At 44.7% G+C, this 14,732-nt stretch overlaps 1 protein-coding gene across 1 annotated transcript in view; it reads right to left on the minus strand.

The window, feature by feature from the left end:
- Positions 1-14,732, minus strand: part of creb1b (cAMP responsive element binding protein 1b) — a 116,142-nt gene that overhangs the window by 75,855 nt on the left and 25,555 nt on the right. The gene's annotated exons all lie outside the window — the stretch shown is intronic.

Below are 14,732 nucleotides of genomic sequence, written 5' to 3' on the forward strand. Positions count from 1 at the left end.
CAGGCCACTGTTGGCTTTGATGAACGAGTTGCTGTCCCTGGCCAGAGGTCACAAGCTCTGCCTCATGTTTGAGCAGGCATTCCTGGAGCAACTGCCCGAGCACATACGCCTGCTGCTAAGCGATGCGGATTTCAGTGACCCCCGGAAGGTGGCAGCCCAGGCGGATGTGCTGTGGAAAGCCAAGAAGGAGAGTGGGGCATCCGTCGCACAGATCACCAGGCCACGCTCCCAGCAGCAAACCAGACCAGGCCCGGCCGCAGAGCCCACTAACCCCAGAGGCAGGGGTGAGAAGACCAACGAACAATGGTGCTTCTACCACCAGTGGTGGGGCGCAGGAGCCCGCCGCTGTAGCCCCCCTGCAAGTTCCCGGGAAACGCCAGGGCCAGCCGCCGCTGGTGGCTACGGCAGCTGGCCATTGGGATAGCCTTCTGTATGTCTGGGACGAGCAGTCGGGACGCCGCTTCTTGGTCAACACCAGAGCCAAGATCAGCGTCTTACCTCCGACGAGTTACGACACCCACAACAGAGAACCGAGTCCCACCCTGAGGGCCGCGAACGGCAGCACAGTAAGGACCTATGCTACCCGTACGGTGCGGCTACAGTTCGGCTCCAGCCAGTTCACGGGGGACTTTACACTGGCTGCCGTAGCCCAACTGCTCCTGGGAGCGGATTTTTCGCGAGCTCACAGCCTACTGATCGACCTGCCCAGGAAGAGACTGGTCCACGTCGAGACCTTTCAAACGTTCTCCCTGGGTGAAGTGCAGTTGCCGGCCCCACACCTAGACTTCATCACGCTGTCTGACAATGACTTCACCAGAGTCCTGGCAGATTTCCCATCAGTTCTGGCACCGCAGTTCACAGCAGCCAAGCCCAGACACGGCGTACAGCACCACATCCCGACACAAGGACCACTCCTCCACGCCCGTGCTCGAAAGCTTCCCTGGACGAGCTCCGGCTGGCGAAGGAGGAGTTCAAGAGGATGGAGGAATTGGGGATCATACGGCAGTCCAACAGCCCATGGGCCTCCCCCCTGCACATGGTGCCCAAAGCAAGAGGGGGCTGGAGACCATGCCGCAATTACCGCAGGCTGAATGAGGCTACAACACCGGACCGCTATCCTGTGCCGCACATTCAGGACTTTGCAGCAAACTTGCACGGCGCACAGATCTCCTCCAAGGTAGACCTTGTCCGGTGATACCATCAAATCACGATGCATCTGGACAACGTCCCCAAAGTGGCACTCAGCACCCCTTTCGGCCTTTTCAAGTTCCTCTGCATGCCATTCGGCCTAAAGAATGCAGCACAGACGTTTCAGCAGTTAATGGACGTGGTGGGATGCAACCTGGACTTCGCTTTCATCTATTTGGACGACATCCTCATAGCCAACAGCAGTCGTCAGGAGCATCTGTCCCATCTCCATCAACTCTACGCCCGACTGAGTGAATACGGCCTGACAATCAACCTGGCCAAATGCCAGTTCGGGCTCAACACCATCGACTTCCTGGGCCACAGGATTACTAAAGACGGGGCAACTCCTCTGCCCGCCAAGGTAGACGCGGTCCGCCATTTCCCCTGACCCAACACAATCAAAGGACTTCAGGAATTCGTGGGTATGGTGAATTTCTACCACCGCTTCCTCCCTTCAGCTGCCCAAATCATGCGCCCCCTGTTCGCCCTGATGTCGGGTAAGGGCAAGGACATTACCTGGGACGAGGAGTTCGCCGCCAAAGAAACTCCATCATTAAAACCAAAGAAGCCTTGGCAAGCACCACGCTAGTGCACCCCAGAACGGACGTCCCTACCGCCCTCACAGTGGACGCATCCAACACGGCAGTCAGTGGAGTGCTGGAACAACTCATCGAGGGTCGCTGACAACCCCTGGCGTTTTTCCAGCAAACACCTACAACCACCCGAGCTCAAATTCAGTGCTTTCGACCGGGAACCATTGGCGCTATACCTGGCGATCCGGCATTTCAGGAACTTCTTAGAAGGTAGGCCCTTCACGGCGTTCACGAACCACAAACCCCTTGTCTTTGCGTTCACGAAAGCATCCGACTCCTGGTCGTCCCACCAGCAGCAACATCTGTCCTACATCTCCGAATACACGACGGATGTCCGGCATGTCTCGGGAAAGGACAATGTTGTGGCAGACACCCTCTCCCGCCCTAACATCCAAGCCCTGTCCCAGGGGGTAGACTATGAGGCACTGGCGGAGGCGCAGCAGGCAGACGAGGAGATCCCTAGTTACAGGACTGCAACCTCCGGTTTACAGCTCCAGGACCTCCCCGTAGGCCCAGGTGAGAGGACCCTACACTGTGACGTCATCACCGGCCAACCCCGCTCCGTTGTTCCGGCAGCCTGGTGGCGGCGCATTTCCAACTCCATTCACAACTTAGCGCACTCCTTCATCAGGACAACCGTCTGGATGGTAGCCAACAGGTTCATTTGGCACGGACTCCACAAGTAGGTCAGTGAATGGGCCAGAATGTGCATGCACAGCCAAACAGCCAAGGTGCAGCGGCACACCAAAGCTCTGCCGCAGCAGTTCCACCCCACCCACCGGCGTTTCGACCACATTCATGTGGATATCATGGGCCCCCTGCCAGTGTCGCGAGGAGCGCAGCACCTCCTGACTATCGTGGACTGGTTCACAAGATGGCCAGAGGCAGTCCCGCTCACTGACACCTCCGAATCTTGCGCACGGGCACTGATTGCCACCTGGATATCTTGCTTTGGTGTACCGGCCCACATTACCTCCGACAGAGGCGCCGAGTTCACTTCCAGCCTGTGGTCAGCTATGGCCAGCCTTTTGGGGACACAGCTGCACCACACAACTGCCTACCACCCACAGTCGAACGGACTGGTGGAGCGTTTCCACCGTCACCTGAAGTCAGCTCTCATGGCCCGCCTCAAAGGGCCTAACTGGGTGGACAAGCTCCCCGGGTCCTGCTCAGAATCCACACGGTGCCCAAAGAGGATCTGCACACCTCATCGGCTGAGTTGGTGTACAGCACACCCCTGGTCGTCCCAGGAGAGTTCATACCAGCCCCAAGGGGGCAAGAGGAAGAACCCGCAGCAGTCCTGGGCAGACTACGCGAGAGGCTCGGTAACCTGATCCCCATACCCACTTCGCAGCATGGGCAGAAACCGACCTGCGTACCGAAAGACCTGCAAAACTGTAAGTTCATTTTTGTATGACAGGGTGGACATCGGGCACCGCTACAGCAGCCCTACGAGGGGCCGTTTACAGTGATCAGAAACAACGGGTCCACTTTCGTGCTGGACATTGGGGGGAAAGAGGAGGTTTTCACGGTGACTCAAACCGACCCATGTGGACTTGGCGCAGCTGGTCGAGATTCAGGCACCACGGCACAGAGGCAGACCTCCCAAACAGAGTCCGACCCAGTCTGTGGACATTGGGGGGTGTATCGTCAGTTCTGAGGGGGGGGTTATGTGGTGACCCACTTCCCAGCGCACTCGAATCAGCTCACAAAGCAGCGCGCGCCGGCATTGAGGCAGGTCCCAAAGAGGGCACCAAGCCTGCTTCACCAGCAAGGGGAAAAGCCCGCGCACGGGACGGGACTGCAAATACAGGATCTCCTCGGTGTGGTGCCTCCTCGGGCGGGATCAGGAAGGCTTTAAAGTGAGGCCGCGAAGTTCGAATAAACCGCTTTTGTAACTGCAGCTCACCGACTCCGTGTCGTTACTGCAGCGCTGCGTGTAGCACACCGCTACATAACCTTTTTACAGTAACTCTCTAATCCAGGCAACATCTGGGTGAACTTCTTCTGTAGACTTTCCAAAACCTCCACATCCTTCCTGAGGTATGATGATCAGAACTGCAGCCTAACCAAGGTTCTATACAATTGCAACACAGCTTACCAACTTTTATACTCAATGCATTGACCAATAAAAGCAAATATACTACATGCTTTCTTTACCACTCTATCCACTTGTGTTGCCACTTTCAGAGAGTGATGGAATCACACCCCAAGATTCCTCTGTACTTCAATTTTCTTAAGGGTCTTGTCATTTCCTGTATACTTCCCTTTTGCATTTGACCTCCCACAGTACAATACCCCTTACAGGTCCATTTCTCCACTTATATTTTCAACTAATCTATTTCTGTGAAACTAACTAATCAACTCACTTGCATTTTCATGCAAATCACATCACAAACAAAAGGTCCTAGCATTGATCTCTGTGGAACATCAATGGTCTATGACCTCCAGTCCTTGTCCTACTAACTAGCATAAATTGTGGGCTTGGAATGTGCTGTCCTAACAGTCTTGATCAATTACTGCAGCACATCTTGTAGATGGTACAACCCATGCTTTTGCACATCAGGTGTATGTCCTGTAAAATGTGGAGCTTCTGAAGCGATGCTTAAGCTGCACACTTTCAGGCAGGTGGAGCATATTCAATCACACTTTTGATTTGAGCTTTGCAGACAGTAGCCATTAAAGGGTGATGTGGAGTTAGAAGGCTGCAGGATTCTTAACCTCTCTGTCTGATCTACTCTTGTATATGGCTTTTCTGGTTCAGTTTCTTGTCAATGGTAATCCACTCAATACTGAGAATACAACAGATAGGAGATGGTTCAAGAACATTTTATGAAACCTCAACTGATTCCAACTGAGATAACACTGTTTCCTTTAAAATTCACTGGTCCTTTCCTGCCAAAGACAGGCAAGTATTCACATTCCAGCATTGCAAACATGCTCTCTGAACTGTTTTTATATAAATAAAGAAAATGTAGGGCTAGCTTAATTCCCCCCCTTCTCACCTCAACACAGACAATCTTCTACAGACAATTGGGCTAGTATCAGAAATTAAATATTCAACCATTTAGCTGCAGTGCAATCTGGAATGCCAATGGGATTAATTTTAAAATTCTCAAGGAAAATCATTTATAGCTCACAATGCCCCGAGATTCCAGCACTTCTTTAATTCTGTCCTCTTATGTATCCCTAAGTTTCTTGACCACCTCTGGAGGTTGTATCATGATGTTTTAGACTCAATATTTGGAATTATCTCCCCCAAACCTTTCTGCTTATTTCCTCCATGGTACTCTTTTATATTTGCTTCTTTGATAACACTTTTATGTGAGTGATGATAAACCTGATTCTGATATGGGTCTCTTTTGTAACTGAGAGTGGTAAGGAGTCAGGAATGGGGAATCATGATTGATAAAAGAGGAAGGGAGAGGGGAGGGAGCAGGAAGCGCCAGAGAGGCAAGCTGTAATGATCAATAAACCATTCATTTGGAATCAAATTTCCTTGCCTGGTGTCTCAGGGTTGGGTTTGTCTGCAGCTGCACCACCCGCCCCCACTCCTGTCTCTCCTGCCACCTGACCCACGCCCCTCCTGTGTGCTCCACCCTCGCCATTCACAACATCCTTTGCTCCCACCAGATTTACAAACTTGCTCTCCGCTCCACATTGACAAATGCAAAACTGTGCAACAGCAGAATGTGCAAGAGAGTGGCAAATGAAACTCAAATCTGGAAAATGCATGGTCATGCATTTTGATTGTAGAAAATCCAGAAATCTGAGGTGCAAAGGGAAGTGGGAATCCCTGCACAGAACACCCCAAAGGTTGACTTGCAGGTAGAGTCGGTGGTGAGGAAGGCAAATGCAATGTTAGCATTCATTTCAAAAGGTCTAGAATACAAGAGCAGGAATGTGATAAGGAGGCTTTAAGGACTGGTGAAGCTTCACGTTGAGTATTGTGAACAGATGTGGGTTCTACGTTTAAGAAAAGATGCGCTACCAATCTAGAGGGTTCAAAGGACGTTCACAAGGATGATTCCGGGAATGAAAGAGTTGTCATACGAACAATGTTTGATAGCTCTGGGTCTGTACTTGTTGGAATTTAGAGGGGGGGGTAGGAATCCCACTGAAACCTTTTGAATGTTGAAAGGCCTAGACAGAGTAAATGTGGAAAGGATCTTTCCCATGGTGGGGGAAGTAAGGACAAGAGGGTGCAGCCTCAGGATAGAGGGGCATCCTTTTAAAACAAGGAATTCCTTTAGCCAGAGTGTGGAGAATTTGTGGAATTTATTACAACAAGCAACTGTGGAGACCAGGTCATTGGGTGTACTTAAGGCAGAGCTTGAAAGGTTCTTGACTGGACACTGCATCAAAAGTTATGGGATGAAGACTGGCGAGTACGGCTGAGGAGGAGAAAAAAAAGATCAGCCATGATTGAATAGTGAAGCAGACTTGGTGGGCCAATGTCTGCTCCTATATCTTATGGGTTTTTTTTAATAGTTTTTTTAATACATTTTCTACAATATTTTATGGTTTTATAAAACTCTTACACACCCTGGCTCTATATACATGTGCCTAAGACTTTTACATAGTACTGTATATTAAGGAAACTGAGAACAAAAACTGCAGGATCAAAGACTAAATACTCAACAGCACAATTTGGAGATTAATTCCAGCATCATTCTGTAATGAGTCTCAGTATGTCCTCCCCATGGAATGCATGGGTCTTCCCCGGGTGCATGTCTTCCCCAAAGACATATTGGATAGGTTAAATGGTCATCGTAAATTACCCTGTGATTAAGGTTTATGGAGTTGCTGGGGTTGTGTGGCTCCAAGGGCCGGAAGGACCTACTCCACACTGTATTGCTAAGCAAATAAATAAATTTTAGGTGCAGTGTTGTAGCCCAAGGGCTTCGTGGTAAACTCATCATGCTGCACAGGCGTGGCAGTTCTGCCTCAGTCCAGCTCACCCGACCTGGAATATTTTATCTGGCAAGGGTGTTTTCTACCATCATCCAGATAGTAGTGCATATTCCACCCCTAGCCAATGTCAGGCAGGCAGTGGAGGAGCTGAGCACCATGATCAACAGTCACAAAACAGCACACCCTGATGCCTTCCCTATCACTGCGAGGGATTTCAACCAAGCTAGCTTGAGAAAGTCTCTGACCACCTATCACTAACGTGTAACATGCAAAACCAGATGAGCCAACACACTCCACCACTGTTCCACCACCACCAGAAATGCTTACCTTGCCTTCCAACTACCTCACATTGGAAAGTCTAATCTCCTGGCTGTGCTTCTACTTCCGTCATACAGGCAGAGACTGAGGACCGCAGTACCAGTGGTGAGGACCACGCAGGTATGGTCAGGGGTGGTGGAGGAGCACTTACAGGTCTGCATTGAATCAGCTGACTGGGCAAAATTCTGGGATTCATCTTTGAATATGAAACAATATGCTACAGTGGTCACACAAAATGCTGGTGGAACGCAGCAGGCCAGGCAGCATCTATAGGCAGAACGTTTTGGGCCAAGACCCTTTGTCAGTCCTTGGACCGCCTGACAATGGCAGTATCTACGTCAGATTACGGCTCAGTGTTCAACACCTTCTCTAAGAATTTAATCTTAACGTGGTCATGATGTTTAGCAGATATTAAAATTAAACTATGAGCTGAGGTTGCAATACTAATCAACAAGCTAAAAAACCTGAACCTTTGTACCTCCTCCTACAACAGGATCCTTCAGTTCCTCAATGAGACACCAGTTTGTGCAAATCAGAAATAACATCTTCACCTTGATGACAATCAGTCAGTATTATTTTTCCCGTCTTTTTGCACCATTATTTAAATAAATAAATATAAATATAGAAAATGAAGTATGCAGGTAGCAAGAAATATTTGACAAAATAAAAGCTATTTCTTGTGCTTCGGTTTGCTAATCCAAGTGAATTGCCAGTACAAGTTTTATTTTTGCAGTAATAAATGAATTATTACAAGTTCCACCTTCTTTTAAGATTTTAATCTTAACATAGTCATGACATTTAGCAGATATTACATTTAAACTATGAGCTGAGGTTGCAATTAAACTCAGCAACCATTAATTTTACAAGATTCTGGAGAAAGCACATTTTTAAGTTGCCCTCCATTAGTTTGCTCATTTAGCATAATGAGTTGCCAAAAAAACAGATGCTCCCTCTATCTAACTCTCATTAGACAGCTGTATCTAACCCTATTTGAAAGCGTAGGTAAAAAGTTTTGATATTTCAAGCAATAAGATTCACATGCTGGGCTCAGAGTGATTATGACATAATAACTTGGTGTGTCTGCCAGTAACTGAGCAAATTATGAAGAGAGGTGGGGTGGGTAAGGTGCAGGAAGGTGATTTGAAGAGCTTGGTTGAGGACACTGGTAGCAACTAATATTAGTTATGAAAGCAATCAGGGCAAGATAAAAGAAGGCTCTGAAGTAGTAGTGCACAACATTCTTGTAAGGAAAGTCAAATTTACAATCCAAACCAAACTCAAAAAAGCATTTCATCTTAATACAGGTGGCCCCCGCTTTTCGAACGTTCGATTTACGACAACTCACTGTTACAAAAGACTTACATTAGTACCTGTTTTCGCTAACCAAAGAGGATTTTTGCTTTTATGAAAAAAAGACACCTGCTTTATACGTGTTTACCCCGAGAAAGACTACAATGACTGTGAAGCCTTGTGTGGGTAGTTGTTTGCGCATGCGTGCACGTGCCTATGTGTGTATGTGCGTACGCACATATGTGTGTACGTGCTGATTTTTTTCTCCAAATCGATTTTGGCTCGCTGCCTTCCCGAGTTTGATAAATGAAACTACACCGTACCTACAATATTTCTACTTTATATAGGGTGTAAATTTATCATATCATTCCCTCTTTTACTATATGTTAGTGTTATTTTTGGTTTTATGTGTTATTTGCTTTGATTTGGTAGGTTATTTTTTTGGGTCTGGGAACACTCAAAAAATTTTCCCATATAAATTACATGGTAATTGCTTCTTCGATTTACGACATTTCAGATTACAAATGGTTTCATAGGAACGCTCTACCTTCGGATTGCGGGGAAACCGGTACACATCCAGATATTGATTATATTGATATTATTAAGCAAAGAAATACCATTATTCTTCTTGCAGTCCCTTCAACAAATACCTCCAGGCTACTTCATTCACTGTTCACTCACCACATATTCCCACTTTACTCTCAGATACCTTAACTTACTGTTACAGAGAGACCCATGTCCACCAACACAATGCTCGAGAAGTACAAAATAATAAACCTCTACCCATGGATATTGCACCCACTTTGGAGCGACCTGGCTACACCAGTATGGTATTGTAATGTGTTAATCTCAACAGACCTGTATACAATAACTATTTTGCTACAATAACCCATGCTCAGCAGCAAATTACAACTGGGTCTGAAGCAGGATGAGCACCTAAACACAGGCCAAGAAGAAAAGGGATAGTCTACATGTTGTACATCAAACACCTAAAGGAAGATTAACTCCTCAGACTTTAAGAAGTAAATAGTTAATTCCAGAACAGATCTCAGTTCACCAATTAAATCCTGCTTAAGCTTTCAAAGACCTCAAAGTCATGAGCTAGTGCAGCCAAGTTTTGCAGCTTTCTCATGCTTTCAGAACCAACTGCTTTGATTTGCCCAGCTGTTCACTTCTAATTTACCATGGACTAAAAGGGATCTCTGCACATATTCCACAATAATTTTTAAGTCAGAATGGAGATGATTAGATAATCTCGCTGATAATCACTCCTTTCTTTATGTGGGACCAATTTTGTACATAACTTGCATAATACAATCATCCATCACTTTACAATTTAGCAGGGAAATAATCTAGTTTCCCTGAGGACAGTTTGCCATAGACTCAGTCATGAATGGGTTTCCTGGAGCAAGAAGAGCTTAAAGACTCCCTTTCCTTTTGGTCCCAACTAACTCATATCATTGTCTTAAACAGATATGTTAATATTCATTTAAATATCCTAACCAATGATCTGAGTAATTTTATGAAAATCTACCCATTTTTTCTCCTTTATTTGGCAAGACTTTGCGCTTAGTTTTCTAATAGGCCCTACAAATTTATGCTTTCCACACCCTGCTTCTATGCAGCCTCACAATCCGTTTCAACTTTGCAATGGGCCCACTCAGCCCTAACCCTTACATCAAAGAACATCCATAGCATCATCTTCCTACTGCTCCCATAAAATTAAGATCATTTCATTACTTATCGGAAACTTACAGGCGCAAACTAGCTTCCAGATTTTCATGGAAGCAGAAAGTAAAACTGTAAAATAGAAACACAAAGAAAAAAACCAGCCCTAAAAAGATTAAAATAAAGTCATGTTTATAGGCATTAGGAGAATGCAAAAATCAACAAAAGGGAAAGATATAATCTGAGCATATATAAAGAATATCAGGAAAAGACAAGCATATTATCCAGTGATCTCATGAGAAGTACGAGAAACAGAAACAGCAAACTACATAAGAAATTAAAGACAAACTGTTTAGTTGGAGAAGAACTGGACAAACATGCAAAAGTTATTTGTCATTTCCCCATTAAAATGTTAGCTGTTTCAGGCCTTTTCAGCATGGGATTACTAAGAGTGAATTGCCAAGAGATGGTTGCCAGTTCTGATCTTCATCTGGAAAAAGGACTCCAGTCGTGGAGTAGGAGATTGCAGAAAACTCTAGGTACTTACACTGGGTATTCTGCTCAATAAACATGCCCCAGGTTGGAAGAGAAGCAGTGATCTCTGTTCTACTGTTTCAATGGAACTTATTGACCAGAAGGGATTTTGATCAACTATGAGTACCTCAAGATTTTGCATAAATCCTTTGATTTACTTGAAGACTTGGTGTTTTTTTGTTTGTGCTTTGTCTAAGATCAAGCGTAAAGTTTTGTCTTTTCAACTTGTTATACTTTTATTAGCTCTTGGCAATTTTTGCAACACATCCAGTGGAAACAGGTCTACTTTCCATGTGACAAGTTAACAGACAGCATTCAGGATAAATATGAGACAGGAATAAGTCATGAGAAAACTGGAAGTATATAAATGCACAGTAAGCTATATGTTCCCCTCCCACACCAATTTTAACAATTAACACCTTCCTTATATAAAAACTGATCTAGCTGAATCTTCAATCAGTTATTTAAATGCTATCAAAATATTATTGTTTGTCATGATTTCTCACATCTATTCAGATGGATGAAATCACAACCTTTAATATTGAATGCAAAGAATTTTGGAGGTACATATATTCTGACACTTCTTGAGAATTACTGGATTTTTGAGCATCATAAACTCATGCAAGTTGAAAAGAAAGAACCAGGATTCTGTTAAGTCACATCTTCTTTATCAACGAAGGACAAGCTTAAATGTATCAGACTAAAGTTACTGGGTGAACTTTAGTTTGATGCTTCCTGGTATCCTGTCAGCACAAAAAAAAACATCGGATGCTCTTCCAAAGGAATAAAAGCTGATTTATCTTGCTACGTCAATTATTTAGTGGACGTGGAATTTTCCTCAATCTCACAAACAAGTCTTCTTGAATTAATGAAAATGCTCCATTTATAATACAGGTGGCCCCTGTTTTTCGAACATTCGCTTTACGACAGCTCGCTGTTACGAAAGACCTACATTAGTACCTGTTTTCGCTAACCAAAGAGGATTTTCGCTTTTATGAAAAAAAGATGCCCACTTTATGTGTGTGTTTACCCTGAGAAAGACTACCATGACCGTGACGCCTTGTGCTGGCAGTTGTGTACACATGCGTGTATGTGTGTAGGCGTATACATGCACATGCATGTACTTGCTGATTTTTTTTTCTCTCCAAGTCGATTTTGGCTTGCTGTCTTCCCAATTCTGATAAGTGAAACTACACCGTACATACAATATTTCTACTTTACATAGGCTGTATATTTATCATATCATTCCTGCTTTTACTATATGTTAGTGTTATTTTAGGTTTTATGTGTTATTTGGTATGAATTGGTGGGTTATTTTTTGGGTCTAGGAACACTAAAAAATTTTCCCATATAAATTAACAGTAATTGCTTCTTCGCTTTACAACATTTCGGCTTACAAACAGTTTCATAGGAACGCTCTACTTCGGATAGCGGGGGAAACCTGTATATGCTTTGGAGTCTGGATATTGCAGTGTGTTGGAACAGCAGTCTTTTATGCCTGAATCTGAACTTAGACTGATTGAATGAAATCAATGGTCCTTTGTCTGCAAAGGACTTCCATGAACTAGGGTTGGCTCACCTTATTCTCAGTCAGGGTAGTAATTTCAGGATTGCTGCCCATGCCACATGCCAGTGAGGGTAGAAACAGGATGGTCTGGCAGATAAATGTGTGGATGAGAAGCTGGTGCAGGGGACAGGGCTTCAAGTTCTTAATAATTGGGATCTCTTCTGGGGGAGGTATGACCTATTCAAAAGTGACGGGTTGCACCTGAATGGAGGGATACCAATATTTTTGCAGGCATGTTTGTTAGAGCTGTTGGAGAGGGTTTAAACTAATTTGGCAGGGTTTGCAAACTGGAGCGAAGCAAGTCAGGAAAGGATGGAAGGTCAGATTGTCAGGAAGGGCAGGCAGGTGATGGGGCTTAGTTGCAGTCAACGGGCTAAGGATCAAATCATTTGGGATGCAGAGTCAGAAAGGACAGCGAATATGGTACTCAAGGTGTTGTCCCTAAATTTGTGTAGAATACGAAATAAGGTGGATGATCCTGCTGCAATATTACAGATTGCCAGGTATGCCGTTGTGGCCATCACTGAATCATGGGTGAAGGATGGTTGTAGTTGGGAGCTGAATGTCCAAGGTTACACGCTGTTTATCAGAGGGATAGGAAGATAGGCAGAGGGGGTGGTGTGGCTCTACTGGTAAAGAATGGATTTAAATCAGTAGAAAGATGTGACATTGGATTGGAAAATGTTGAATCCTTGTGGGTTGAGTTAAGAAACTGCAAGGGTAAAAGGACGTTGATGGCAGTTATATGCAGGCCTCCCAACAGTGGCTGGGAAGTGGACAGCAGGAAATAGAAAAGGCGAGTAAAAGGGGCAATGTTATGATAGTCATGGGAGATTTTAACATGCACTTTGATTGGGAAAATCAAGTTGGTAATAGATCTCAAGAGAGGGGGTTTGTTGAATGCCTAGAGATAGGTTTTTAGAGCAGTTTGTTGTTGAGCCTACTAGGGGATCAGCTATACTGGATTTGGTGTTGTGTAATGAACCAGAGGCAATTAGGGAACTTAAGGGAAAATAATCCTTAGGAACCAGTGATCACAATGATTGTGTTCAACTTAAAATTTGACAGGGAGAAAGTAAAGTCTGACGTAACAGTGCAGCAAGGGAAATTACAGTGGTAGGAGAGAGGAGTTGGCCAAAGTAAGTTGGAAGGAGCTGCTGGCAGGGATGTCAGCTGAGCAGCAATGACATGTGTTTCCGGGGAAAATGAGGAAGGTGCAGGACATGTGTCTTGCAAAAATGAAGAAATACTCAAATGCCAAAATAGTACAACTGTGGCTGACAAGGGATGTCAAAGCTATTGTAAAAGCAAAACAAATGGCATCCAACAAAGCAAATATTAGTGGGTAGATAGAGGATTGGATAAAGAGGATAGAGTTTTAAGAAACCTACAGAGAGCAACAAAAAAAATCATTAGAAGGGAAAAGACGAAATATGAAAGCAAGCTTGCAAGTAATATCAAAATGGATAGTAAAAGTCTTTTCAAGTATGCTAAAACAAAAATGAGAGTGGATATAGGACCGCTAGAAAATGAGGCAGGGGAAATAATAACAGGAGACAAGCAGATGGCTGCTGAACTAAATGAGTATTTTGCATCAGTCTTCACTGTTTAGGATACTAGCAGTATGCCTGATGTTGTAGTGTGTGAAGGAAGAGAAGTGAGTGCAGTTACTGTTACAAGAGAGAAGGTGCTCAAAAAGTTGAGAGACCTAAAGGTACACAAGTCACCCAGACCAGATGAACTGCACCCTAGGGTTCTGAAAGAGGTAGTGGTAGAGATTGCGGAGGCATTAAAAATAATTTTTTAGAAATCATTGAACTCTGGCATTGTGCCAGAGGAGTGGAAAATTGCAAACTTTACTCCACTCTTTAAAAAAGAAGGAAGGCAGCAGAAAGGAAATGATAAACCAATTAGCCTGACCTCAGCTGTTGAGAAGATGTTAGAGTCAATTGTTCAGGATGAGGTGATGGAGTACTTGGTGACACAGGACAAGATAGTACAACATCAGCATGGTTTCCTTCATGGAAAATCCTGCCTGACGAACTTGCTGGAATTCTTTGAAGATATTACAAGTAGGATAGATAAAGGGAATGCAGTGGATGTTGTGTATTTGGACTTTCTGAATGCCTTTGACAAGGTGCCATATGTGAGGCAATTTACCAAGTTAAGAGCCTATGGTATTACAGGAAAGTTGCTAACATGGTTACAGCATTGGTAGGAAGCAGTGAGTGGGAATAAAAGGATCCTTTTCTGGTTGGCTGCCAGTGACTAGTGACGCAGGGATCGGTGTTGGGACCACTTCTTTTTATGCTGTATATCAATGATTTAAATGATGGAATAGATGGTTTTGTTGCCAAGTTTGCAGATGATACAAAGATTGGTGGAGGGGCAGGTAGTGTTGAGGAAGCAGATAGCATCCAGAAAGACTTAGACAGATTAGGAGAATGGGCAAGGAAGTGGCAAATGAAATACAATGTTGGAAAATGCATGGTCATACACTTTGGTAGTAGAAATAAATGTGCAGACTATTTTCTAAACAGGAAGAAAATCCAGGAATCTGAGATGCATAGGGATTTGGGAGTCCTTGTGCAAAACACCCTTAAGGTTAACTTGGAGGTTGAGTCAGTGGGGAGGAAAGCAAATGCTATTTTAGCATTTAT

The sequence above is a fragment of the Hypanus sabinus genome, chromosome 4, assembly GCF_030144855.1.
Source record: "Hypanus sabinus isolate sHypSab1 chromosome 4, sHypSab1.hap1, whole genome shotgun sequence".
NCBI classification, from domain to species: Eukaryota; Metazoa; Chordata; class Chondrichthyes; order Myliobatiformes; family Dasyatidae; genus Hypanus; species Hypanus sabinus.